The following is a 26,115-nucleotide window of genomic DNA, read 5'->3' as shown; positions in this document are numbered from 1 at the left end:
CATTCATCAATGCGTCACCTGTAGACGGCACCGGAAACCGACTGAAGAGCAAAGGATGGCCGATCTTCCCACTGAACGTGTAGAACCATCACCACCCTTTACCTTCTGCGGAATGGACTGCTTCGGCCCATTCCTCACCAAGCAAGGAAGAAAGGAGAGCAAGCGGTACGGCCTTCTCTTTACTTGCCTCAGTTCCCGCGCCATCCATATTGAGATGCTCGACAGCATGTCAACGGACGCTTTCATCAATGGCCTGAGATGTTTCATTGCCATACGTGGCGCTGTTTGTCAGATTAAGTCTGACCAAGGAACCAACTTTGTTGGAGCCAACAACGGATTCAAAGAGGCTCTCAAGGAAGTTAATGCAGACCGGCTGGCTGCATTTCTTGCAGACAAACAATGTGACTTTGTCATGAACGCACCCTATTCAAGTCACGTTGGAGGGGTGTGGGAGAGACAAATCAGGACCGTGAGAAGCGTCCTCAGGACCACGCTTGACCTTTCCTCTGGTAGGCTAAACGATGCTTCTCTCCGGGCTTTTCTCTATGAAGCTATGGCAATCGTCAATGGTCGCCCACTGACCGTTACCAACCTCAACGATCCTCACGGCCTTGAGCCACTCACCCCAAATCATCTCCTGACTATGAAATCTGCCAAGGCCTTACCTCCCCCAGGAGAATTCGTCAGGGAAGACATGTATGGGAAGAAAAGGTGGCGGCATGTTCAATACTTAGCAGAACAGTTTTGGAGTCGATGGCGTAAGGAGTACCTTGCCAATATCGCTCTCAGACAGAGGTGGCACACCCCCAGAAGGAATCTGCAAGTTGGAGACATTGTGATGATGAAAGGAGATGACGTTAACAGGAATGAGTGGAGATTGGGAAGAGTCACAGGAACCACTATTGGCAAAGACGGACTCGTAAGGAGGGTTAAGATCTGCCTCGTTGACAGGAATCTTGGCAAAAAAGGGGGAGTGTCTCAACAAGATGTCTGAAGTAGAGCGCCCAGTCCAGAAACTAGTTTTGTTGCTAAAGGCTGACTAAAACCAGGTTTCTCCTTTAAAATCTTATATCTCCTCCACACACCTTATAATCTCAACACAGTTTGTAAAGAGGTTCTACCTGTGTTCTAAGCTACTCTATGTGTATTCTTACATAAGAAGGGTCATTTCAGTTAAAATCACTTGTGATTAATGTAAATTGTATACTGTTCCATTATTCACTCATGATTGGTGGGAGTGTAAGTAACTCTTAAAAAGGGTTTTAATAACAGATTATCGCTGCCTGTATGCTTTTATTTGTTGTTTCCGCTTTTACTATTACATGCTTTTATTTTGGTGCTCTTGGGCCGGAAGTAGAAGTTGTGCATCTAATAACGACTTGACTTCGCACGGAGCAGACAATAACACGGGACGGTCAGAGATCAACATAGCTCCGCAATTTAAGGATTTCCCTGTATGTGTTAAGCACCTAGCTAGAATTGGGAACAAGGTATGTTGTAAAAATATGTTTTGCTTGGAGTTATGTGTGTTTAGCGGACTTACTGTGAGAGAGTGTTTATTTTCCCCATGCTGATATTTATGTCGCTGGTTAAGCTAACTTTAGCCTGTATATGTGTATATGTGTGTATGCTGTGATGTTAAGCTAAAGGAAGCCTTTGAGTCATTTCATGGTTAAGATGGTTTATTTGTTTGTAAGAGCTCATTTTGTTTTATTTGTCTGTCCTTAGCTCTTACGGTGTTCCTGAAAGGAAAGGATTTATGTGCAAAATGAGAACAAACGGCTGTACATTAATAAACTCATCTGGAAACATCAGTACGCTTCACCATTGTCTGGCTGGGTTCGCTACTGTGCCAGAGAGCCACAGTGAGAGACAATAACAGGAGAGTCGTACAAAAACTACTTCCTCTGTTTACAACCATCACTGGGAACATTCAGTTCTCTCAGCATCACTTCATAAAAACTGAGTGTTATTATCTGTCAGTGATTAAAATGATGGTTATTGAATGTTTTTTCTTTTCTTTTATTTGTTGGAAGGTTTAATTCAGGTCCAACTTCACAAAAACAGTGAAATAATTTCAGTTTTTACTTGTAAGAAATGTTCACAGACACTTATGAAAGATTGTGTCCTGTTTCAATGCTGATTAAATTCATTCTAATTAATGTGGTTGAACTGTGTCCATGTGTATTCAACATGTTAAAGCCCTTTATTATTATTACTGCAATATCTACAGTGGAGTGGGTATTTGTGACGGAAATTCTGAGGCTTCCGTTAAAATAAGCAAAATGAAACATAATTCTACACAAAGAAAGTCAAAAACAAACAGTAACCACCTCTTTACAGCGGTTTGAAGAGACATCCAAACATCTAAACACATTTTAAAGAGTGGGAAACTGAGTTTAATTTGATGTTCAGAGAAGAAGAAAGCTGTTAATCTTCAGTTTTCACATGAACTCTTTTAACATCAGTGTTTTTTGTGTTGATTTACTCATGGCTTTGCCCGACCATACTGCTGTTAAAACAGAGGAAAATATGATCAAATATGACTGGTCAATACAAAGAGATGTTCTCTCTGTGAGGAGGAGTCAATGCAAACTGTGATGTCTTCCTCCTCTACTTATGTGACTGCAGAGAGGAGGACAGAGAACAGTGGACACACAGTTTAACATGATGGACTACAGGACAGGACTGCTGCTGTTAACTGTCTGCTGGGCAGGTGAAGATCATCACTATATTCATGTTACATAGCGTATATATCTGTCAGCAGCTGATTTCACTTGATGTTTTTATCCTCTCTCCAGGTGTTGATGGTCAGACTCTGACACAATCTGGACCAGTGGTTAAACGTCCTGGAGAATCCCACAGACTGACCTGTACAGGCTCTGGATTCACACTCAGCAGCTGGGCTATGGCCTGGGTCAGACAGGCTCCTGGAAAAGGACTGGAGTGGGTCGCTACTGATGGTGGTAGCAGCAGCAAATACTACTCTCAGTCAGTTCAAGGCCGGTTCACCGTCTCAAGAGACAACAGCAGACAGCAGGTGTATCTGCAGATGAACAGTCTGAAGACTGAAGACACTGCTGTGTATTACTGTGCCAGAGAGACACAGTCAGAGACAATAACAGGAGAGTCGTACAAAAACTACTTCCTCTATTTGCCAGCACCACATGGGACACTTGGAACACATTTTTGCAATACTGATTGTGCTTAACTGTCATGTTCATTCTAACGGTGCCCCAATTGGTCGGCCACCGATCGTGATCAGCCGATATACATACTAACTGCTTTGATCAGTGGCCTGTATTAAAGGCCGATCATAAGAGCTGATCAGATGATGCAAAAAAACAATTTCTCTAAGCGACACTAAAATGGCGTCACTGGTCTGGCGGTTTTACTTGGTGTCTGAAGAAGATAATAAATTAGTCATTTGCAAGGTGTGTTCCAAGTTAGTACCTCGTGGGGGAACGCAAACGATAACATTCAACACCACAAATCTCAGACGTTTGAGGTTGAGTCCGGTCAAAGAATATGACGAGTATTCAAAGCGAGCTTGTAGCACTAAGGAGAGAGAGCAGCTGGCATCAGCAACACTGCCACGACTCACTCAAACATCTGCAGCAGAGACATTTCAATGACAGCAACCAGAGAGCAAGGTCAGAAAGAAATCCACCAAAATAATGGTATTGATCACCAGCCGCTGTCAGTTGTGAAAGACGAGGGGCTCAGATGACTCATGTCATACATGGATCTACGTTACTCTCTGCCGGGGCGTAAATATTTCACAGATGTACGCCAGCCGCAGTTATACCAAACAATCTATACGCTTATCGACAGCCTTATGAAGAACAAGATCACTTTGATAAGTTTCACAAGTGACATCTGGAGTTCGAGTGTGTGTCTCATGTCCATGTTGAGCCTAACTGGGCAGTTTATTGATCAAAACTTCAAACTAAACAAAGTTGTTCTTTATCCTCAAGAGTTCTGCAGGTCACACACCACAGTTGCATTCAGTGACATGTTACGAGCAACGGGGATACCGAAGGAAAAAGTGCACGTTATTCTAAGAGATAATGCCAAGAACATGGAAAAGGCCATGAGGGATACGGATTTACCCAGCCTGCCGTACATGGAGCGTACACTCCAGCTTCCCGTTGCCGAAGGAGTTTCGTCACAATGAAGCATCACATTTGAAGCATTTAATAGCCTCTGAAAGACGCATCGTTGGCCATTTCGAACACTCCAAGTATCCAGAAACAACTGGGTCAGCCTATCAACAGGCTTTGAAGAGCTCACACAACAGATCCGCTCATTAACGGCATCTGCTGCAGATGGGATAACATTCATCAGAGCTTTAACTCGTCTTGAGAAAAACAGCAGATTCTGACCATGAAGTAAAAACATCGAGAGCCACATTGTTGGAAGCAGTCCAGAGGAGATTTAGGGACATTGAATCTGAGCGCCTGTATACCATCGCTACAGTCCTAGATCCGAGGTGAGAAAACCTCATGAGCGCATGTGCGTTTGTGTGTGTCCAGTGCTTATGTCGCTCTGAGCGAATTAAAGAACAGGAAAGAAAGCAAGCAAAATGAGTAGGCTATTGAAAATGTTTAGATTCAGAAGCAATGTAAATTAAAACGTATTCATTGCTTTGATAAAAATATGACTAATCAAAACAAGACTTATGAACAATCTTCGAAATTCATAAAATTATTGTTTACATTTATTTTTTTAAATAAAAAGGTCTAAAGAGATATTTTCCCGACACACTAAAGCCAAAGATACGTGTGCTGTTTCCTGAAGTCCTAGCTGCCCAAACGGAGCAACAGAATAGTCAGGCGAGTTCAGAAGCAAGTGGCTCCAAGCCCCCAGAGAAAGTACCACGAGCTAGGTCCTAGCATGCTATGTATGCTGAATTGTTGGATGAAGATGGGGAACATGGTGGCGGCGGCATCTTCAGCCCAACATCATCACAGATGAACCTCTGCCTATTGGAACAAGTTATCCCACGAAGCCGGCAGCCACTTGTTTTTTGGCAGGACAATAAAAGTCGCTTCCCTGCTCTTGCACAAGCAGCACGAGCCTACCTCGGTGCACCATGCACAAGTGTAGATAGCAAAAGACTTTTCAGCACAGCAGGGGATAGTGTTGATGACAAGAGGAAGAAGCGGTCTGCCAAAAATGCAGAGATGCTTATATTTATAAAGAAACATTTGCCATTGATGTCAAATAAATAAGCTTAGAGAGACACTGATCTCCACCCCCCACCACCACCACCTTTCACCCTCTAAACATGCACCAAACTGCCTCAGCTTTACAGAACAAAAGAACAGGACTGTATTATTTACTTGTGATGCCAAAGTCATCATAATGTGGGAAACATGTTTGAAACTTTATAATCAAATGTTTCAGAGTTGAAGTTATATATCCATAAGATTTATAAATGAAATGTTTTAAAAGTTAAAGGTCTTATAGTCTAATGTCTTAAAATTAACTTTCCTATAGTCTAATGCCTTTATAGTTAAAATGTCTTAAAGTTAACTTTTCTATAGTCTAAAGCCTTAAAGTTTTACAGTCAAATGTCTTAAAGTTAAAGTTTTAAAGTCAAATGTTTTATAGTTAAGGTTTTTTTAGTCAAATGTTTTAAAATAAGTTTTTACAATCTAAAGTGTTAAAACTTTAAAAATAGAATCCTAAGCTGAGAAACTCGCTGGGCTCAGTATAAAAGCCAGGTGCAGGGTGGGCAGCTGGCCAAGAAAAACAGGTGTCCCCCCGAGCCCCCCCCCCCTTATCTGTTGTACAGTGCATGAACGTGCCTAATTTATTTATTTATTTATTTATTTATTTATTCCTTCCTTCCTTTCATGAAAAATGCACAACATACCACAAAACCGGTACACAAATCCACAATACACATTTCAAATAAAAAATCCATGCCCTTCATGTCTGAAAAGGAAAGGAAAGGAAAGGAGCAGAAAGAAGAATATAATTCTTGTTATTTATCTGCCCCTTATTAGAACACAATACATCTTAGATGGTCTGTCATTTCCAATAACCTACACCATTATCTACACCCTTGGTTACAACATCATTAAACAAAATAACCTATAAAGTAAAAAAATTACAGGCACAAAAGAAATAAAGTTAAGTTTCATTTGCATATTGTCTAATTTGTAAATTTTTTTAAACTGAAAGATATTTATACAACCTTTTAAATCCTTCTATTGAGAATTCCAAAGTTTCACACCAACAACAGAAACACACATTTGTTTTAAAGTGGTCCGAGCAACTTGATGCTTAAAATCAAATCTCCTTCTGTGATGATCATCATCTGAGGCAAACACAAACAGTTTTTGCATGTTCTCTGGCAATACTCTGTTTTTAGCCTTGAACACAACTAATAATGTCTGCAATTCTATTATTTCTTTGAATTTCAATCATCTTGACTCAATAAATAATCTATTAGTGTGCTCTCTATATTCAACTTAATGCATAATTCTAAGTGCTCTTTTCTGTAATAAAAACAATGGCGTTATATTGCTTATATACGTGTTACCCCACACTTCTACACAGTAAATAAAGTAAGGCAGTATAAGTGAACAGTACAACATTGTCATTGTGTTACAATCTAAAACATGCTTAGCTTTGTTCAAAATAAAAATATCCTTAGACACTTTTTTTTTAACATATGATATATGGGATTTCCATGTCAGTTTTTCATCCACTATAACTCCCAAAAATCTAAACTCAGGTACTTTCTCAATGTTAACTCCATCAATAGATAATAAGACTTCATTCTTTCTTTTATTAGCAAAAATCATGAACTTAGTTTTTTTTTTATTTAACAAGAACTTATTTTCATCAAACCAAGATTTTAGTTTAACCATTTCATTTTCAATATTTTCTGATAACATTTTTAAATTATCTCCTGAACAGAAGAAATTTGTGTCATCTGCAAATAAAACAAAATGCAATAACTTTGAAACTTCACAAATGTCATTAATATATAAAATAAAAAGTTTCGGCCCCAAAACCGAACCTTGTGGAACCCCACATTTTATTTTCATACAGTTTGATGTTTTACCAGCAAATTGCACATATTGTTGTCTGTTGTTTAAATAACTAGTTAACCAGTTTAGAGCAACCCCTCTCACACCATATGTATTTAACTTAGAGATTAAAATTGAATGATCTATTGTGTCGAATGCTTTCTTTAAATCAATGAATACCCCTATTGTAAATTTATGTCTATCAATTGCTGTTGTGATTTCTTCTAATATTTTCATTATTGCTAGACCTGTAGACCGGTTTTTCCGAAAACTATATTGACTCTCACTCAATAAATTATTGTTTTCCATAAAACTATCAAATTTTTGAACAAACAATTTTCCTAGTACTTTTGAAAATTGTGATAGCATTGATACTGGTCTATAATTGTCAAAACTGTGTTTATCTCCTGCTTTAAAAAGTGGAATGACCCTAGCTATTTTCATCCTATCTGGAAAAACACCAGTTCTAAATGAAAGATTACAAACATAACTTAATGGTTTAATTATACAATCAATAGTCTTTTTTACTATGTTCATGTCAATTCCATCACTATCAGTTGATGTCTTGTTTTTTGTTTTAGCTACCACAGATAGTATTTCACTTTCACTCACCTATCCTAGAAACATTGACTGCAGCACCTTATTTTCCCCTTTCCAACTACTTCCTGTTTGTCCATGTTTTTTTGTAATGTCATTAGCCAAGCTAGGCCCAATGTTTACAAAAAAAGAATTAAATTCATTAGCCACTTCATTCATGTTTTTAATCACCTTATTGTCTTTTACAAAATGACTGGGTAGATCTGTTGATCTAATTTTGTTCCCTATTACATTATTTAGAATGTTCCATGTACCCTTAATGTTATTTTTATTTACATGTAAAATCTTATTATAATATTCCTTTTTCGCTTTTCTCAATATGTTGGTTAACTTATTTTTGTACAATTTGTATCGTTTTCCAGCAGTCTCTGTTCTAGATTTTATAAAGTCCCTATACAGTTTGTTTTTCTTTTTACATGCATTTTGTAAACCTTTTGTTATCCAGGGTTTTTTATTATATCTATGTTTATGCTTACATAAAACTGTTGGACACTGTTTGTCATAGAGAGCCAAATAACAATTTAAGAATGAATCATAAGCAGTATTTACCTCATCTGTATAAACCCCTCTCCAGTCTTGTTTTAAGAGGTCATTTCTGAAGGTATTAATTGCCTCATCAGTCCATACCCTTATATATCTGTGACAATCTTCTGCTTTCTTTCTCTGTAATCGATAATTAAATGTTGCAAATACAGGTAAATGGTCACTTATATCATTTATTATTAGCCCACTAGTTATACTGTTATCCAAGACATTTGTGAATATATTGTCAATTAATGTTGCACTAGTTGTGGTTACTCTACTGGGCTTTGTAATTAGTGGGTACAGCCCTCTACTATATAATGCATCCAGAAAATCAGAAGTTTGTTTATGTGTAGAAACCTTGAAGAGGTCGATGTTCAAATCGCCACAAATTATAAGTGTTTTGTTGTCATTTAAGCTATTCATTAATTCTTCCTTGTGTCCTTAAAAGTTTCCACATTTGACCCTGGTTTCCTGTAAACACATGTAACAACGATATTTCTCATTCTTTCTAATTGGATTTCCACAGAAATACAATCCATTAGACCATCAATTACAGCTGTCATGCATTCTACTGGTCTGCCTTTTAAGTCACTGTCCACATAGATAGCCACACCCCCTCCTCTCATGTTAGCTCTACTGCTGACATATAAATCATAACCATTAATATGCAAATCAATATCTTTCTCTTCATTTATCCATGTCTCTGATAAAGCTATCAACTTAAATTTACTTTTAAACACGTCCAAATATTCATTGATTTTAGCAAAATCTTAAGGTAGGCTTCTACAATTGAAATTAATTACTGAGAATGTCTTATCAAGTTCAACAATATCATTAATTGGCCGGAGTGAGGAAGAGTCCTGCGGAAAAGTTGGAAATGGGTTGGGCAAAACTGAAAGGAAACAAACTGAGGGCAGAGAGCCAGAGCGAGGGGGGGTCTCCAACAGGTGTTGATACATGCTGAAGGCCAGCGACGGGGGGGGGGGGGGGGGGGCGGCTTAAGAGTATATAAGACCCGAGCGGCTGAGCTGTGGGCAGTCTCATCCGGATGGACCCGGGTTTTTTTCGTTGTATTTATACGAGAATAGGAGTGCTTCTAAGAGCAGGACCAATATGTGGGGCATGTTACCTGCCTGTTTAAATAAACAGTTGGCAGTACACGGTTCTCTCTCATCTCTTAATTTTAAGACATTATATACAATGTTGTCAAATAAAAGAATAGATCATGTTAAAACAATAAATAGAGCTACACAATCCATCCAGGGCTTCAAAAAGACCCTGTGATCGGCATCGGCAGATCCTGCATCCGGTGATTGGCCTGAAAACTCAGGATCGGAGCACCCCTCTTAAATCCATACTATAGATTCAATGTTGAAGTCTTGTTTAATCTCATTCGTCTGAATGTTAAAGTCGTTTCCATCAAGAATTCAACATCATTCATTTGTCATTGCACAACAGAGTTCCACAATGATTACATGTTTTAGCCCATTCCTGCAACACACAGAACAAAAGGACACATTTTGTAAAGTAGAATAGAAAAAGAAAAAATAAATTGTTATATCCGAGTTATTTAGATACTAATACACTGTTTCATTTGCACGCATAAAGTTATAATTATGTTGCATTCTTTTTGGATTTGTTGTTTGGGGGAATGTAAACGGCAGCAACAAGATAGTGCTGATAACTTTATGCTGAAATCTGAACTTTAAAAACTTGACATCTGGGAAATATTAACTTTTATTATTATTTATTATTATTTAACAATATTTGAGCACCAAGTATCATCGATAAAAACAGTTTCTCCCCTTGTGAACACGAACATGAAGCCACCACAGGAGGAGCCCTCAGACCACCAAAGATTTCAACATCAGTTCACTGTTACAGCAGAAAGAAAAACTTGAGACTTCATGAAAGAACTCTTCTGTTTCCATCAATAGAACTGATCATTATCAGAATCATGTGAGCATTGGAAACTGAACCAGAAGTCACCTTTATTATTCAGACTACAACAAATGAAGCTTTCAATACCAATCTAAACTCTGGGCAGATACCCAGAAACAAAGGAGACAAAACCTCCCACACATGTCGACAGTGAGATCTATAATGAAAGAACATCACGGGCAGTTAACACCTGATAGAGGTTTATATGGGAGCAGATCTTCTGGTGTCAATCAAGAGAAGAACTTACTGCTTCAGTCTGATGAACTGAAAATAACAGAGATAAAAGTCAAATGATATTCCTCCCTGAGGAGGAGTCAATGCAAACTGTGATGTCTTCCTCCTCTACTTATGTGACTGCAGAGAGGAGGACAGAGAACAGTGGACACACAGTTTAACATGATGGACTACAGGACAGGACTGCTGCTGTTAACTGTCTGCTGGGCAGGTGAAGATCATCACTATATTCATGTTACATAGCGTATATATCTGTCAGCAGCTGATTTCACTTGATGTTTTTATCCTCTCTCCAGGTGTTGATGGTCAGACTCTGACACAATCTGAACCAGTGGTTAAACGTCCTGGAGAATCCCACAGACTGACCTGTACAGCCTCTGGATTCACATTCAGCAGCTTGTTTTTGAACTGGATCAGACAGGCTCCTGGAAAAGGACTGGAGTGGATCGCTCAAATTCAAACTCCCAGCATCTACTACTCTCAAACATTTCAAGGCCGGTTCACCATCTCCAGAGACAACAGCAGACAGCAGGTGTATCTGCAGATGAACATTCTGAAGACTGAAGATTCGGCTATTTATTATTGTGCTGGAGACACACACTCACACAGTGACTGGAGGAGGCTGAGCAGCTGTACAAAATCCTACATGACTCATCTTTTAAGCTGGAGCAAAAGCATGAAGGATTATTTTTTTAAAAATACATATTTTTTAATATATTGCATTTTAACATGCTTCATATTCTCTATTTTCCTTCAGAAAGATTTTTAAAATAATAAACAAAATATCCATCCATCCATCCATACATGATCTTTCGCTTGTCCAGGCTAGGTCACGAGGGTAGCAGGCTCAGCAAGGTGACCCTGGCGACCTCCCTCCAGCGAACTCTGGGTCTACCCCGGGGTCTCCTCCCAGTTTTACGTGCCTGGAAAACCTCCAAAGGAAGGGGCCCAGGAGGCATCCTAACCAGATGCCTGAACCACCTCAACTGGCTCCTTTCGATGCGAAGGAGAAGCGGCTCTACTCCAAGCTCCCCCCGAATCTCCGAGCTCCATACGCTATCTCTAAGGCTGAGCCCAGTCACCCTCTGAAGGAAACTCATTTTGGCCGCTTGTATCCGCAATCTCATTCTTTCGGTCACTACCCACAGCTGATGACCATGGGTAAGGGTTGGAACGTAGATCGACTGGTAAATCGAAAGCTTTTCCCTCAGGCTCAGCTCCCTCTTCACCACAACGGTCCGGTACAACGCCCGCATTATTGCTGATGCTGCACCTATCCCCCTGTCAATCTTACGATCCATTTTACCCTCACTTGTGAACAAGACCCCAAGATACTTAAACTCCTACGCTTGAGGCAAAGACTCGCTCCCTACCCGGAGAGGGCAATCCATCGTTTTCCGGCAGAGAACCATGGCCTCAGACTTGGAGGTGCTGACTCTCATCCCAACCGTGTCACACTCGGCTACAAACCGCCCCAATGCCTGCTGGAGGTCCCAGCTTGATGAAGCCAACAGGACAACATCATCGGCAAAAAGCAGAGATGAAATCCTGAGGTCCCCAATCTGTAAACCCTCCTCCCCCCAGCTGCGCCTTGAGATCATGTCCATGAAAATCACAAACAGCATCGGTGACAAGGGACCACCCTGGCGGAGGCCAACACGCACCGGGAACGTACTTGACTTTGTGCCAACTAGTCTACGTTGCCTGCTGCCCGGTTTGCAATGCACCCGACCCCTATGCCTATCCTTGCAGGTGGTGGGCCCACAAGGCGGCGGCTCCACTTAGCTCGTTAGGGCTGAGTCCGGCCGGGCCCCATCAAAAAAAAAGATAAAACAATGTACAATATGTTTCAATATTGAACTGTGGTCAACACAATACATTTAAGCATTAATAGTTAATATATAAAAGCAGTGAACAGACTCTTCTATTGGCTCCACTTAAACCAACACTGACACTTCATATATATGATTCTATGCAAACTCAGTGAGCTTCCTTGTTACTCGGCTATAAAAGCTTCACATCAGGCTGTCAGTGGAGTTCACAGCACGTCACTTTAACATAAAGCATGTTTTCTGTAGCTCTGCTGCTGCTGTTGGCAGCTGGATGTGAGTCTCTCTGGATTTGTCAAAGTCAACAGTTCTTCTTTTGCACTTTAACTTGATCATTTCTTACAAAACATGTTCTTTATTTTAACAGGTGTGAAGTGTGAACAGTTGACACAGCCAGCCTCTGTGACTGTGCAGCCAGGTCAACGTCTGACCATCACCTGTCAGGTCTCTTATTCTGTTAGCGACTACTACACAGCCTGGATCAGACAGCCTGCAGGAAAAGCACTGGAGTGGATTCTAGCTGCACGTGTGGGATACACAACATACTCAAAAAAGATTCACTGAAGAACAAGTTCAGTATCGACTTAGACTCTTCCAGAAACACAGCGACTCTAAACGGACAGAATGTGCAGCCTGAAGACACTGCTGTGTATTACTGTGCCAGAGAGACACAATAACACAAACCATCAGCAGAGCTGAACAAAAAACCCACAGTGCCTCAGCCTCTTGATTCACACTCAGTAGCTCTACTATGGTCTTGGTCAGACAGGCTCCAGGAAAAGGACTGGAGTGGATCGCTCTCATAGGCACATCTAGTTCTCCAATTCGTTACTCGAGTTCAGTCCAGGGCAGATACACCATCTCCAGAGATGACTCCAGCAGTAAGCTCTATCTGAAGACACTGCTGTGTATTACTGCGCAAGAGAGACACAGTGAGAGACAATAACAGGAGAGTCGTACAAAAACTACTTCCTCTGTTTACAACCATCACTGGGGACATTCAGTTGTTTCAGCATCACTCTATTAAAACCTGATTGTGATTATCTGTCAGTGGTTAAAATTCCAAGTAGTGATTGACTGAATATTGGAATCATGAACCACGGTCAGGCTGAATACTTGACTCTGATTGGTTGCAGGTTGTCACTTAATTTCTCACTTTGGATGGTTCTGGCCTCCAAGTCATCCATAATTTCCTGATAATGGAAACATCATCAGGAGGGTGTCCCTTATTGATTTTATTCTCAGGCTTCCTTTAATAATTGGTCTGTTTTCATGTCAGAAATTCATGTTGTCTCTGTTTCAATCATCAGAAAAATACACTGATACACATTTGAACACAGAGAACATGAAAAAAAAACAAATAATAGGAGTGACTCCTGTTAAAATAAAATGTCAGTAAATATTTGATTCTAGATTAAACGCTGAGATCCATATTGTTCAACACGTAGTGAAAAATTAAGTGTTTTATATTCAGGAATAAAAGAAGGAAGCTTTCTTTTATGTTCCAGAGAATAAGAACACTAAAAAATCATTTTCTACATGAAGTTTTCTTGCTTTGCCCGACCACACTGCAGTTAGAACAGAGGAAACATGATGATCACATATGACTAAATATGTCGAGACCACACAAAGAAAATCTCCCACCTGCCCCCAAAACACTCCTTTTCTCTCTGTGAGGAGGAGTCAATGCAAACTGTGATGTCTTCCTCCTCTACTTATGTGACTGCAGAGAGGAGGACAGAGAACAGTGGACACACAGTTTAACATGATGGACTACAGGACAGGACTGCTGCTGTTAACTGTCTGCTGGGCAGGTGAAGATCATCACTATATTCATGTTACATAGCGTATATATCTGTCAGCAGCTGATTTCACTTGATGTTTTTATCCTCTCTCCAGGTGTTGATGCTCAGACTCTGACACAATCTGAACCAGTGGTTAAACGTCCTGGAGAATCCCACAGACTGACCTGTACAGCCTCTGGATTCACATTCAGCAGCTATCCGATGCACTGGGTCAGACAGGCTCCTGGAAAAGGACTGGAGTGGATCACTGCTATAAGCAGTGGTGGTAGCGACAAATACTACTCTCAGTCAGTTCAAGGCAGGTTCACCATCTCCAGAGACAACAGCAGACAGCAGGTGTATCTGCAGATGGACAGTCTGAAGACTGAAGACACTGCTGTGTATTACTGTGCCAGAAGAGACACAATAACACAAACCATCAGCAGAGCTGAACAAAAACCCCTCAGTGCCTGAACACTTGTAACATGAAGCCACCAGAGGAGGAGCCCTCAGACCACTAATGATTATAACAACAGTCTCAGTGGGACAAACAGGCTTTAAGTGTATTTAGGTGTTAAACACTGCAAAATAGTTCATAGTGGTAGTATCAGACCCTCCCATCAAAATCAGAGTTTCTGCATGTATAAAATGTAAGTCATAAAATTTGCACAAATTACCATAAAAATGGTGCATGTAGTTGAAAATTGTCCTTCTGAAACATCCTTTAGCTGAATCCTTGTTCTTGTAAAACGTCTTCACTTAACCTCAGTGAGATGTGAAACAAAACTACAAGTTAACGTGTCTTCATGATACAATAAAAATAAAAACAAAAATAAAGATTAAGTTCATGTGAATAAACTTAATCTTTATTTCGTCACCTGTCACCTGTCAATACTTGACTCTGATTGGTTGCAGGGTGTCACTTCTTTTCTCACTTTGGATTGTTCTGGCCTCTAAGTCGTCCATAAGTTCCTCATAATGGAAACATCTTCAGGGAATGTCCCTTTATTAGTTTTTTAAGAGAACAGTGTTTATTCTTTTCTCTCGATTATAAGCATTATTAACAGGCAATATAAAAAGTCTATCTCTGTTTCTAACTATGCTGATTAAATCATTTGTATTTCTGTCATGAAACAGTATAATAAACAAGTTTTACTGCAGCAAAGAAATCATTGGCAATGAAGTTCTTATTCTCAGGCTTCCTTTAATAATTGGTCTATTTTCATGTCAGAAATTCATGTTGTCTGTGATTCAATCATCAGAAAAATACACTGATAGACATTTGAACACAGAGAACATGAAAAACAGCAGACAAGTTACAGCCGCAAGCGGCGATGAACGGGCCCTCGCACCCATGGCCACGTTGGGGAGTGTCGCGGCTACGGGGTGTGAGGCAGCCTCGGGACGTGCTGCAGCAGCAGGGTGTGCATGAGCCACAGCATGTGCTGCAGCCAGGGGCTATTAACCAGTAGGTGGTGCTATCAGCATCACCCAAATTCCTTTGTAGATCTGTTCAGGCCGAGACTTTAATCAAGTAAATGAAATTTGAAGCTGATTGAACATTGTATATGCGAGTTACTACTGCCTCTTTCCACTAGGTGGCGCCAAGAGTATGAGTGAAAATGTATATGCAGATCTATTCAGGGCAGTACCCCCATGAAAAATCACCAGTGCGTGGCACTATAGCTATCATGAAAAAGTGACTCTGTTCAGGGCGGGACTCAAGCATATGAAATTTGGTGCAGAGATGATGAAGTACAGCCATGTTATCAAAGCCTTGATGTTAGGCGACGCATCATGGCGAAGGTTATCTTCGCCACGGCACCAGGGTCACGACGTCTGTTGAAACCTCACCGGGTTTTTTCACAAACCTTGATCAAGGTCTTAAGGCTTTCCTGGCCAAAGTTTGATGTTGATGTGTCTTACCACCTTGGAGGAGAAGCTTGGAGAGTAAAACATGTAATTTCCTGTTTCCAGTAGGGGGCGCTAGGCCCGATGGGAAATGTTTTCATGTAGTTGTGTTCAGGCAGGGGCTGTTATCATACATGTAAAATATAAAGAACATTGAACATTGTGTAGGGGAGTTACAATGATTTCCTGTTTTTGTCCTTTGACCCCCCGCCAAGGCCCCGCCCTTTGATGAAAACTCAAGCTTGTAATAACTTTGAATGTCCAGTGTGTTGTCAATACACTGACTGAGTTTGAAAAGGATCAGATGAAGTCCCTATGAGGAATTCGTTAAAGTATGACCACTGTAAATCACCAAAAACAAGCCTTATTTTGAAATTCAAAGCAAAATGGATGACTTCCTGTTGGGTTTGAGGTATGGGTGCAAGAGGCTGTTTTGTGCATCTTGACCTGCTATATATACCTACCAAAATTCACACGTGTAGGTCAAAGTAACCTATATGGGGACCCCTTTTTTAAATTTTCTAGGGGGCGCTATGGAGCCATTTTGCCACGCCCATGTGCGTAACCCACAAAATATCAAACTTTTCGTCACACCTGATGCACAATCCAAATGTGGTGAGTTTTTCGGCATGTTTAAGCTGCGAAATTTGCGCTTCATTTGGGGTAAAAAGAAAGGGTCTTTGCACCCATCGGTGCTCGGGCACCAATAATACGAGTGACTCTGGTTCAATTAAAAATGTCAGTAAATATTAGATTCTAGATCAAATTCTGAAAGCTATGTTATTCAACACAGTGAAATTTGAGGTGTTTCATATTCAGGAATAAAAGAAGGAAGATTTCTTTTATGTTCCAAAGAATGAGGAAACTGTACATGATCATTTTCTACGTGAAGTTTTCTTGCTTTGCCCGACCACACTGCAGTTAGAACAGAGGAAACATGATGATCAAATAGGATTAAATATGTCGAGAACACACAAAGAAAATCTCCCACCTGCCCCCAAAACACTCCTTTTCTCTCTGTGAGGAGGAGTCAATGCAAACTGTGATGTCTTCCTCCTCTACTTATGTGACTGCAGAGAGGAGGACAGAGAACAGTGGACACACAGTTTAACATGATGGACTACAGGACAGGACTGCTGCTGTTAACTGTCTGCTGGGCAGGTGAAGATCATCACTATATTCATGTTACATAGCGTATATATCTGTCAGCAGCTGATTTCACTTGATGTTTTTATCCTCTCTCCAGGTGTTGATGGTCAGACTCTGACACAATCTGGACCAGTGGTTAAACGTCCTGGAGAATCCCACAGACTGACCTGTACAGCCTCTGGAATGACATTAAGTAGCTACCACATGGGTTGGGTCAGACAGGCTCCTGGAAAAGGACTGGAGTGGATCGCTCTCATCTACACTGATAGTAGCGGCAAATTCTACCCTCAGTCAGTTCAAGGCCGGTTCACCGTCTCCAGAGACAACAGCAGACAGCAGGTGTATCTGCAGATGAACAGTCTGAAGACTGAAGACACTGCTGTGTATTACTGTGCCAGAGAGCCACAGTGAGAGACAATAACAGGAGAGTCGTACAAAAACTACTTCCTCTGTTTACAACCATCACTGGGGACAGTTGGAACATATGTTTGTAATACTGATGTGCCATAATGTAAATTCTTATTATAGATTCAATGTTGAAGTCTTGTTTAATCTCATTCGTCTGAATGTTAAAGTCATTTTCATCAAGAATTCAACATCATTCATTTGTCATTGCACAACAGAGTTCCACAATGATTCAATGTTTTAGCCCATTCCTGCAACACACAGAACAAAAGGACACATTGTTTAAAGTAGAATAGAAAAAGATACATTGTCATATTTGAGTTATTTAGATACTAATACACTGGTTCATTAGCACAATTAAAATTATAATTCTGTTGCAATCTTTTTGGATTTGTTGTTTGGGGGAATGTAAACGGCAGCAACAAGATAGTGCTGATAACTTTATGCTGAAATCTGAACTTTAAAAACTTGACATCTGGGAAATATTATTAACTTTTACAATATTTGAGCACCAAGTATCATCGATAAAAACAGTTTCTCCCCTTGTGAACACTAACATGAAGCCACCACAGGAGGAGCCCTCAGACCACCAAAGATTTCAACATCAGTTCACTGTTACAGCAACAACAGAAACAGTCTTTAGAACATTGGAAATAATAGACAATGTTCCAATCACTGATAAAATAGTGTATGTTGTCACAGTAACAAACTCCACGATACATTATTAAATATTAAAGCATTCAACAACTTATACAAATGAGGTTGATTACTTTGCTCAGTGTTCCTCGTCTCTGAAAGTCAGTTCCTTTTTGAGAACATACTAAAAAATATCAAACTGATAAGTTATCAGAATCATACGTGCATTAGAGACTGAACCGGTCTTTAGCCAAAGTCATGGTGGTGTTTATTATTTAGGACATAAAAAATGTGATTTAAACATCAATCTCATGACGTTTGATATGACTGAAGTTTCACCAACTCTTTCTGTGAGACGGAGAGAAAACATTTTAATAAACTTTACTGTCCCATGGATGTAAATAAGCCTCCTTGTGTGTTGCCTTATAAGGACATAAAGTGTCTTCTCCTCTTGCTGGTTTCTAGTTTCTATTCATGGCTGCTCCTTTAGTTTCCAGTAGTCCTCTTCTTCATTGTTACAGCAACGCTGATTTTAATAAATATTATCAATGAATGCTTCTGGTTGTTTGCAATTTGAAAATAAATTACATGATGCTTAAAAATCAAATTGTCTCTCAGTGCAAAACATTCAGACATTTATATTCTGTAAATGTTGGGACATTTTAAATGTTGAGTGTTCTGAAATGAAAATATCACATGTGAAGCAAAGGTGATTTCCAGGCATGTTTCTACTCGACTGCCCCTCCCTGCTTCACACACATAACATTCATAAAAACGTTTAAATCAAGAATTCATGAATTTAAAAAAATAAAGTTGAGATAAACACCAATACACGTATGCATGAAGTGATATTATATAATATAATTTCCATCAATAGAACTGATCATTATCAGAATCATGTGGGCATTGGAAACTGAACCAGAAGTCACCTTTATTATTCAAATGGTAAATGGACTGTACTTATAGAGCGCTTTTCTCACTCAGAGCTGCTTTTTACACTACATATCACATTCATCCATTCACACACTGATGGCAGAGGCTGCTACGTAAAGTGCCCAACTGTCAATCAGATATCACATTCATACCCTTTGGCTATGCCACCGGGAGCAATTTGGGGTTCAGTGTCTTGCCCAAGGACACTTCGACATGTAGCCTGAGGGAGCAGGGGATCGAACCTCCGACCTTCCGATTGAAAGACGACCGACTCTACCACTGAGCCACAGCCGCCCCAAACTACAAAACTACAACAAATGAAGCTTTCAATACCAATCTAAACTCTGGGCAGATACCCAGAAACAAAGGAGACAAAACCTCCCACACATGTCGACAGTGAGATCTATAATGAAAGAACATCACGGGCAGTTAACACCTGATAGAGGTTTATATGGGAGCAGATCTTCTGGTGTCAAACAAGAGAAGAACTTACTGCTTCAGTCTGATGAACTGAAAATAACAGATAAAAGTCAAATGATATTCGTCCCTGAGGAGGAGTCAATGCAAACTGTGATGTCTTCCTCCTCTACTTATGTGACTGCAGAGAGGAGGACAGAGAACAGTGGACACACAGTTTAACATGATGGACTACAGGACAGGACTGCTGCTGTTAACTGTCTGCTGGGCAGGTGAAGATCATCACTATGTTCATGTTACATAGCGTATATATCTGTCAGCAGCTGATTTCACTTGATGTTTTTATCCTCTCTCCAGGTGTTGATGCTCAGACTCTGACACAATCTGAACCAGTGGTTAAACGTCCTGGAGAATCCCACAGACTGACCTGTACAGGCTCTGGATTCACATTCAGCAGCTACTATATGAACTGGGTCAGACAGGCTCCTGGAAAAGGACTGGAGTGGCTTGCCTGGATTGGCAGCAGCAGCAAATACTACTCTCAGTCAGTTCAAGGCCGGTTCACCATCTCCAGAGACGACAGCAGACAGCAGGTGTATCTGCAGATGAACAGTCTGAAGACTGAAGACACTGCTGTGTATTACTGTGCCAGAGACACACAGTGAGAGACAATAACAGGAGAGTCGTACAAAAACTACTTCCTCTATTTATCACCAGCAGCAACATCATTACAATAATAACTATATTTTTTTTTACATTTGAAGGACATTAATATTAATCCAAATCAATCTCTAAATCTAATCTTGTTTTATTAACATGTTACATGATATTTTAATTGCAGGACTTCAGAGAGTTTTTCAGTGATCATCATCATTAAAGTGCTCAAACATACTTCCTGTTTCTCACTAAAGTTACTTTCTCTGTAGTTTCCTCGTGAGTGTGAAATCTAATCAAACCAGCATTACTGTGACTCACATTCATTCAATTATCTGGCAGTGATAGAAATTCAACTGATTGACTCAATGTTGGGATCTTTTTTCATCTCATTCAGCTGAATCTGAAATTCAAATTCAACCTGAAAATCAACATTAATATAGAAAGTTGTTTTTTCTCTCATGAAGAAGAGAGCCAGAGAGTCACAATAACACAAACCATCAGCAGAGCTGAACAAAAACCCCTCAGTGCCTGAACACTTGTAACATGAAGCCACCAGAGGAGGAGCCCTCAGACCACTAATGATTATAACAACAGTCTCAGTGGGACAAACAGGCTTTAAATAGTGTATGTAACATTTATATACAGAAGTAATGAAAACATTTGAATGGTTATGTCAGATAGAAAAATAAATGTGTTAGTGTATGAATACTTAAAACATGTTTAAATGTAAGAGACTTGTATGAAACTAAACTGACCAGCATCACTTTCATAAATGGAGGATGTATTTGTTATGACTGAGTCATATTATGAGTCCAGCTGTTGTATTGAGAGTAATGATGTGGCTCTGCCTCCTTGCCTGGGGTGGGTGCTATTGTCTCTCGTTTTGTGTGTGTTTTCTCTCTCGGTGCTGTGTTGCAGGTGGCTGTTTGTGATTGGGGGAAAACTTGTGGCGCCTGTTTTAAAATCGAGCTGCAGAAGTAGACTTTGCCCCGCCTCCTTTCTTCACTCCCAACCCGAACGTAGTGTTGCAGCGTCTTTGAGACAAGTGGATGATCGCTTGAGCGAAATTCTGTAAATATTGTAAATAGAGTAAATATATATTTAAAGTCTGAAAAGCAGGGCCGCTGATTTAGCTCAGCTGGTAGAGCAGGCGTCCCATGTACAGAGGCTACAGCCCTTATTGCACTGATCGCAGGTTAGACTCCCGATCTGCCGATCATTTGGTGCATGTCATCCCCCACCCTCTCCTCCCAATATTTCCTGTCTATCTTCAGCTGTCCTATCTAATAAAAAAAAGCCCAAAAAGATAAATAAAAATCTGAAAAGCAGTCCTGGTAATAGTAGGGCAGAGGAGAAGTTACTTTTCACCCTTCTTTTGCTCCTGTTTTCTGTTAGGGAGTTAGGTAAGAACTTTGCATTTTCTTTATTGAGGTGAGAAAAATTGGTTTTGGGTAAGAGGTTCTGTTGGTTGTTTTGGCCTTGCTCTCCCTGAAGATTGTTTATGCTTTGTGTTGGATTAAATAAATCAGAGATTGTGGACTGCATATTGGTTTGACTGGTCTTCCTTGGGAGTGAGGAAAAGGAGGGGGTCACCTGTGTGCTTCAGTTTCCCCTGGGCCGGGCGTGACAGCACTTTTAATGCATGTGGATGTTTTATGAAATAATTGAGCATGAACCTGTTACTTCAAACATCATTTCTCCTGTTTGATGAATGTTTTCAGTATTTATCAATAAGTATTTCCAAAATCTGTGAGAATGTGCAGCCTGAAGACACTGCTGTGTATTACTGTGTGCGTGTCAGCTCCACTGTGATACAAACCACCAACACACCTGCATAAAAACTCAGAGACTCAGCTACCTCAATAATTGTTAACTTTATAAAGACAATACTCTCTGATTAGAAGATAAGATAAATGTTTATGTAACTCACAGAATCAGAGAGTTCAATATTTCAAAGTATCAAAGCAGATCTAGTTTCACCTTTACTGCAGCCGACATCAGTACAGAAGAATCAGAGAGAAGCTTCATCTTGTGATACCTAGAAACAGTTTGTTTCTGTTTTTATGGGATGGGGCAGAAATTACCATCTGATAATGTAACTACATAAACATTATAGCTCCCCGTCTCACACAAACAGGAAACTATTTTCCCTTTTGGAAATCGTCAAGATAAAAACAGGCTCTAAACTGCTGAACCATGAGTTAAAGATCGTCAGTGAGGAGAGAAAGGTGTATTCTCCTTCTCAGCTGGTTCACATATGAGTTGCCAGGACTCTGATATTTTACAGTTTGCTCTGCTGCTGTAGAGATACTCGACTTATGGAAATGTATCTGTGTCACATGTTCCCTTTTAAACCTGCAGAGGGAGGTCCATGCAAACTCTTCCTCTCTTATAAACACACCATCAGTAACCTGTGGCAGAACACCGGGACACTTTAGTTTATTCTGTAACACTGAGATCAGAGAGATCTAAACTACAGGATGGAAAAAACGATGATCTGGAGTTTAGTTTTTGTAGTTTCTATTCATGGTGAGAAAATCAATTCTGCTTCACTTTTTAATGTCCAACCTGTTCTTTACACGTTTGTTTGATAATGATCACTATTCATTTTTCTACAGGAGTTTGGAGTGAGATCAAACTGGAGCAGTCTCCCTCTGAGGTGAAAAGACCTGCAGAGACAGTGAAGATGTCATGTATCACATCAGGCTTTGACATGACGAGCTTCTATATGCACTGGATACGACAGAGGCCAGGGAGAGCTCTGGAGTGGATTGGTAGGATGAATACAGGCTCAAACTCTGCTAGCTATGCCAGCTCCTTTCAAAGCCGTTTCATCATGACTGAAGATGTGCCCAGCAGCACTCAGTACCTCCAGGTCAACAGCCTGACAGCAGAAGATTCTGCTGTTTACTTCTGTGCTCGAGAAGACACAGTGAGTGAAGACAGTGGAGCAGCTGCACAAAAACCTCCACAGGGAAACAGCCATGTGATCTCAATGACATCTGGGTTTACATACCATAATCCTTTTTACCAAGTCATTTCTATCTGTCCATCCATCCTTTTATTCTTCAGCTTCTTCTCCCTGTTCACTGTCAGGTCAGTGTTGGAGTGTGTTTAAGCACGCTCTAGCTGAGAGGCAGTGAAATCTCCTGACAGGTGAACAGATGAACAGCAAAAACATTCAAACACAACCATCTTGTTTCTGTTTCTTCTACAGAACGATGAAACTGAAAACAGTTACAGTCCCTCCTTTAAAACTGCTGAGGGCAGACAAGGACTGACTGTATTCAGTGCTGATCACAGTAATGGCCTCCATGGAACGAGCTGTATGTACAAGTAATGGCCCTGAGGAAAACACTGACAGTTTAACACAGTTAACACCCTCAAACATCCTCTGAGTGTCTGTGATGCTTTCCTCATCCTGTCAACACACATGTATTTAGGTAAAATGGCTTTTGGAATCCTTTCAGGTGACAATATGTGTGAATGTGTTTGTCTCGTGTTTCAACTTGCTTGTTGAGAATGCAATGAGAAAAGTCCAGTCACCATGAAAAAGACAAAGTGGTTTGGAAGCTTGAAAGAATCCTGGTACCGCTCTACAAACAAAGATGTGTCTCACGTCAGGCTATAAAACTCATTAGTGCAACGTGTCATTAATTAGTGAAAGGGGTTACACTGATCAGCCATAACATTATGACCACTGACAGTTCTAGTGAATAGCACTGATTACATTGCTACAAAGGCACCGTTCAGTGGGTGGGATATGTTAGGCAGCAAGTGAACATTTTCAAAGTTGATGTGTTGAAAGCTGAAAAATGGGCAAATGTAAGGATGTGAGCGACTTTGACAAGGGCCAAATTGTGATGGCTAGATCAGGGGTTCCCAACCTTTTTGACAACAAGGACCAGACAGTAGCAATAATATTTTTGAGGGACCGGGGGGTGGGGGGACACTATGTCTTGTCAAGTTCTAGGTACTCTTCCCGATCCTTGGGAATCCGCTCTGCTCATTGACATGCATGCGCATAAATCATTGTCTCACGCACGGAAATACAGACAGATCGTGTCTATATTTATTCAGTGAGGAGACTGCTTCTAAGTTTTTAATACTGGATGATATGACGAGAGGGATAGACGGCGCAGGTCAGAGAGAGATGATCCAAAGTGTGATCCTGGCAGTTAATCCGGAAACATAATAAACACTCGAAAACTGCAGCTCTTGTAGGCTGTCCCCGGTCTGCAGTGGTCAGAACCTACCAGAAGTGGTTAAGGACAGAAAACCGGTGAGTCGGTGACAGGGCCATGGGCAGCAAATGCTCATTGATGCTAGTGGGGAGCAAAGGCTGGACCACGTGGTCTGATCCAACGGAAGCTCAAGGTGCTAAACACCTGTCCACCGCTGAACGTGCCTACAATGGACAAGAGAGCATCTGAACTGGACCTCGGAGCAATGGAAGGAGGCGGCCTGGTCTGATGAATCACGTTTTCTTTTACATCATGTGGATGGCAGGGTGCATGTGCGTCACTTACCTGGGGAAGACGTGGTACCAGGATGCACTATGGGAAGAAGGCAAGCTGGCCGAGGCAGTGTGATGTTTTGGGCACCTAAACATGGTTTCAGACCAAGTCCACCTCTTCATGGAAATGGTATTCCCTAATGGCTGTAACCTCTTTCGGCAGGATAATGCGCCCTGCCACACTACAGAAATGGTTCAGGAATGGTGTGAGGAACACAACAAGTTCAAGATGTTGCCTTGGCCTCCAAATTCCCCAGATCTCAATCCAATCGAGCATCTGTGGGATGTGCTAGACAAACAAGTCTGATCAATGGAGGCCCCGCCTCGCAACTTACAGGACTTAAAGGATCTGCTGCTAATGTCTAAGTGCCAGCACAGCTTCAGAGGTCTAGTGGAGTCTGTGCCTTAATGAAACTTTAGACTTCATGAAAGTAATCATCTGTTTCCATCAATAGAACCTCCCACACATGTCGACACTGAGATCTATAATGAAAGAACAAAATGGGCAGTTAAAACCTGATAGAGGTTTATATGGGAGCAGATCTTCTGGTGTCAAACAAGAGAAGAACTTACTGCTTCAGTCTGGTGTGTGAGTCTGTGTTATTTGCCTTCTGTGTTGATGTTGATGGACTTAAGTTCAAGTTAGTGAATTTAAAACAGTAAAAGAAGGAACGAGTGGTATCTTAGTCAAATAGTTGTCACCCTCCTGTGAGGAGGAGTCAATGCAAACTGTGATGTCTTCCTCCTCTACTTATGAGACTGCAGAGAGGAGGACAGAGAACAGTGGACACACAGTTTAACATGATGGACTACAGGACAGGACTGCTGCTGTTAACTGTCTGCTGGGCAGGTGAAGATCATCACTATATTCATGTTACATAGCGTATATATCTGTCAGCAGCTGATTTCACTTGATGTTTTTATCCTCTCTCCAGGTGTTGATGCTCAGAATCTGACACAATCTGAACCAGTGGTTAAACGTCCTGGAGAATCCCACAGACTGACCTGTACAGCCTCTGGATTCACATTCAGCAGCTACGGCATGAACTGGGTCAGACAGGCTCCTGGAAAAGGACTGGAGTGGATCACTTTCATCAGCACTGGTGGCAGCAGCATCTACTACTCTCAGTCAGTTCAAGGCCGGTTCACCGTCTCCAGAGACAACAGCAGACAGCAGCTGTATCTGCAGATGAACAGTCTGAAGACTGAAGACACTGCTGTGTATTACTGTGCCAGAGAGCCACAATAACACAAACCATCAGCAGAGCTGAACAAAAACCCCTCAGTGCCTGAACACTTGTAACATGAAGCCACCAGAGGAGGAGCCCTCAGACCACTAATGATTATAACAACAGTCTCAGTGGGACAAACAGGCTTTAAATAATATACAATCATATTCGGAAATAATTTTAAAAATGTAATGGTCATATCAGATATTTCCAAAAAGTCTGAATCTTTTCATCAGTGATCATGAATGAAAAATGTACAAATAGAATATAAATAAAAGTTTTATTCAAATGTGTTAGTGTATGAAT

At 40.7% G+C, this 26,115-nt stretch overlaps 1 protein-coding gene across 1 annotated transcript in view; it reads left to right on the top strand.

The window, feature by feature from the left end:
• The window catches only part of LOC138602767 (immunoglobulin gamma-1 heavy chain-like), a 56,255-nt gene that overhangs the window by 18,250 nt on the left and 11,890 nt on the right, over nucleotides 1-26,115 (top strand). The gene's annotated exons all lie outside the window — the stretch shown is intronic.

The sequence above is a fragment of the Semicossyphus pulcher genome, unplaced genomic scaffold (genome assembly GCF_022749685.1).
Source record: "Semicossyphus pulcher isolate SPU_LCO1_2020_fin unplaced genomic scaffold, fSemPul1.0.p SCAF_23, whole genome shotgun sequence".
Lineage (NCBI taxonomy): Eukaryota > Metazoa > Chordata > Actinopteri > Labriformes > Labridae > Semicossyphus > Semicossyphus pulcher.
This window is presented reverse-complemented; position numbering and strand designations above follow the sequence as displayed.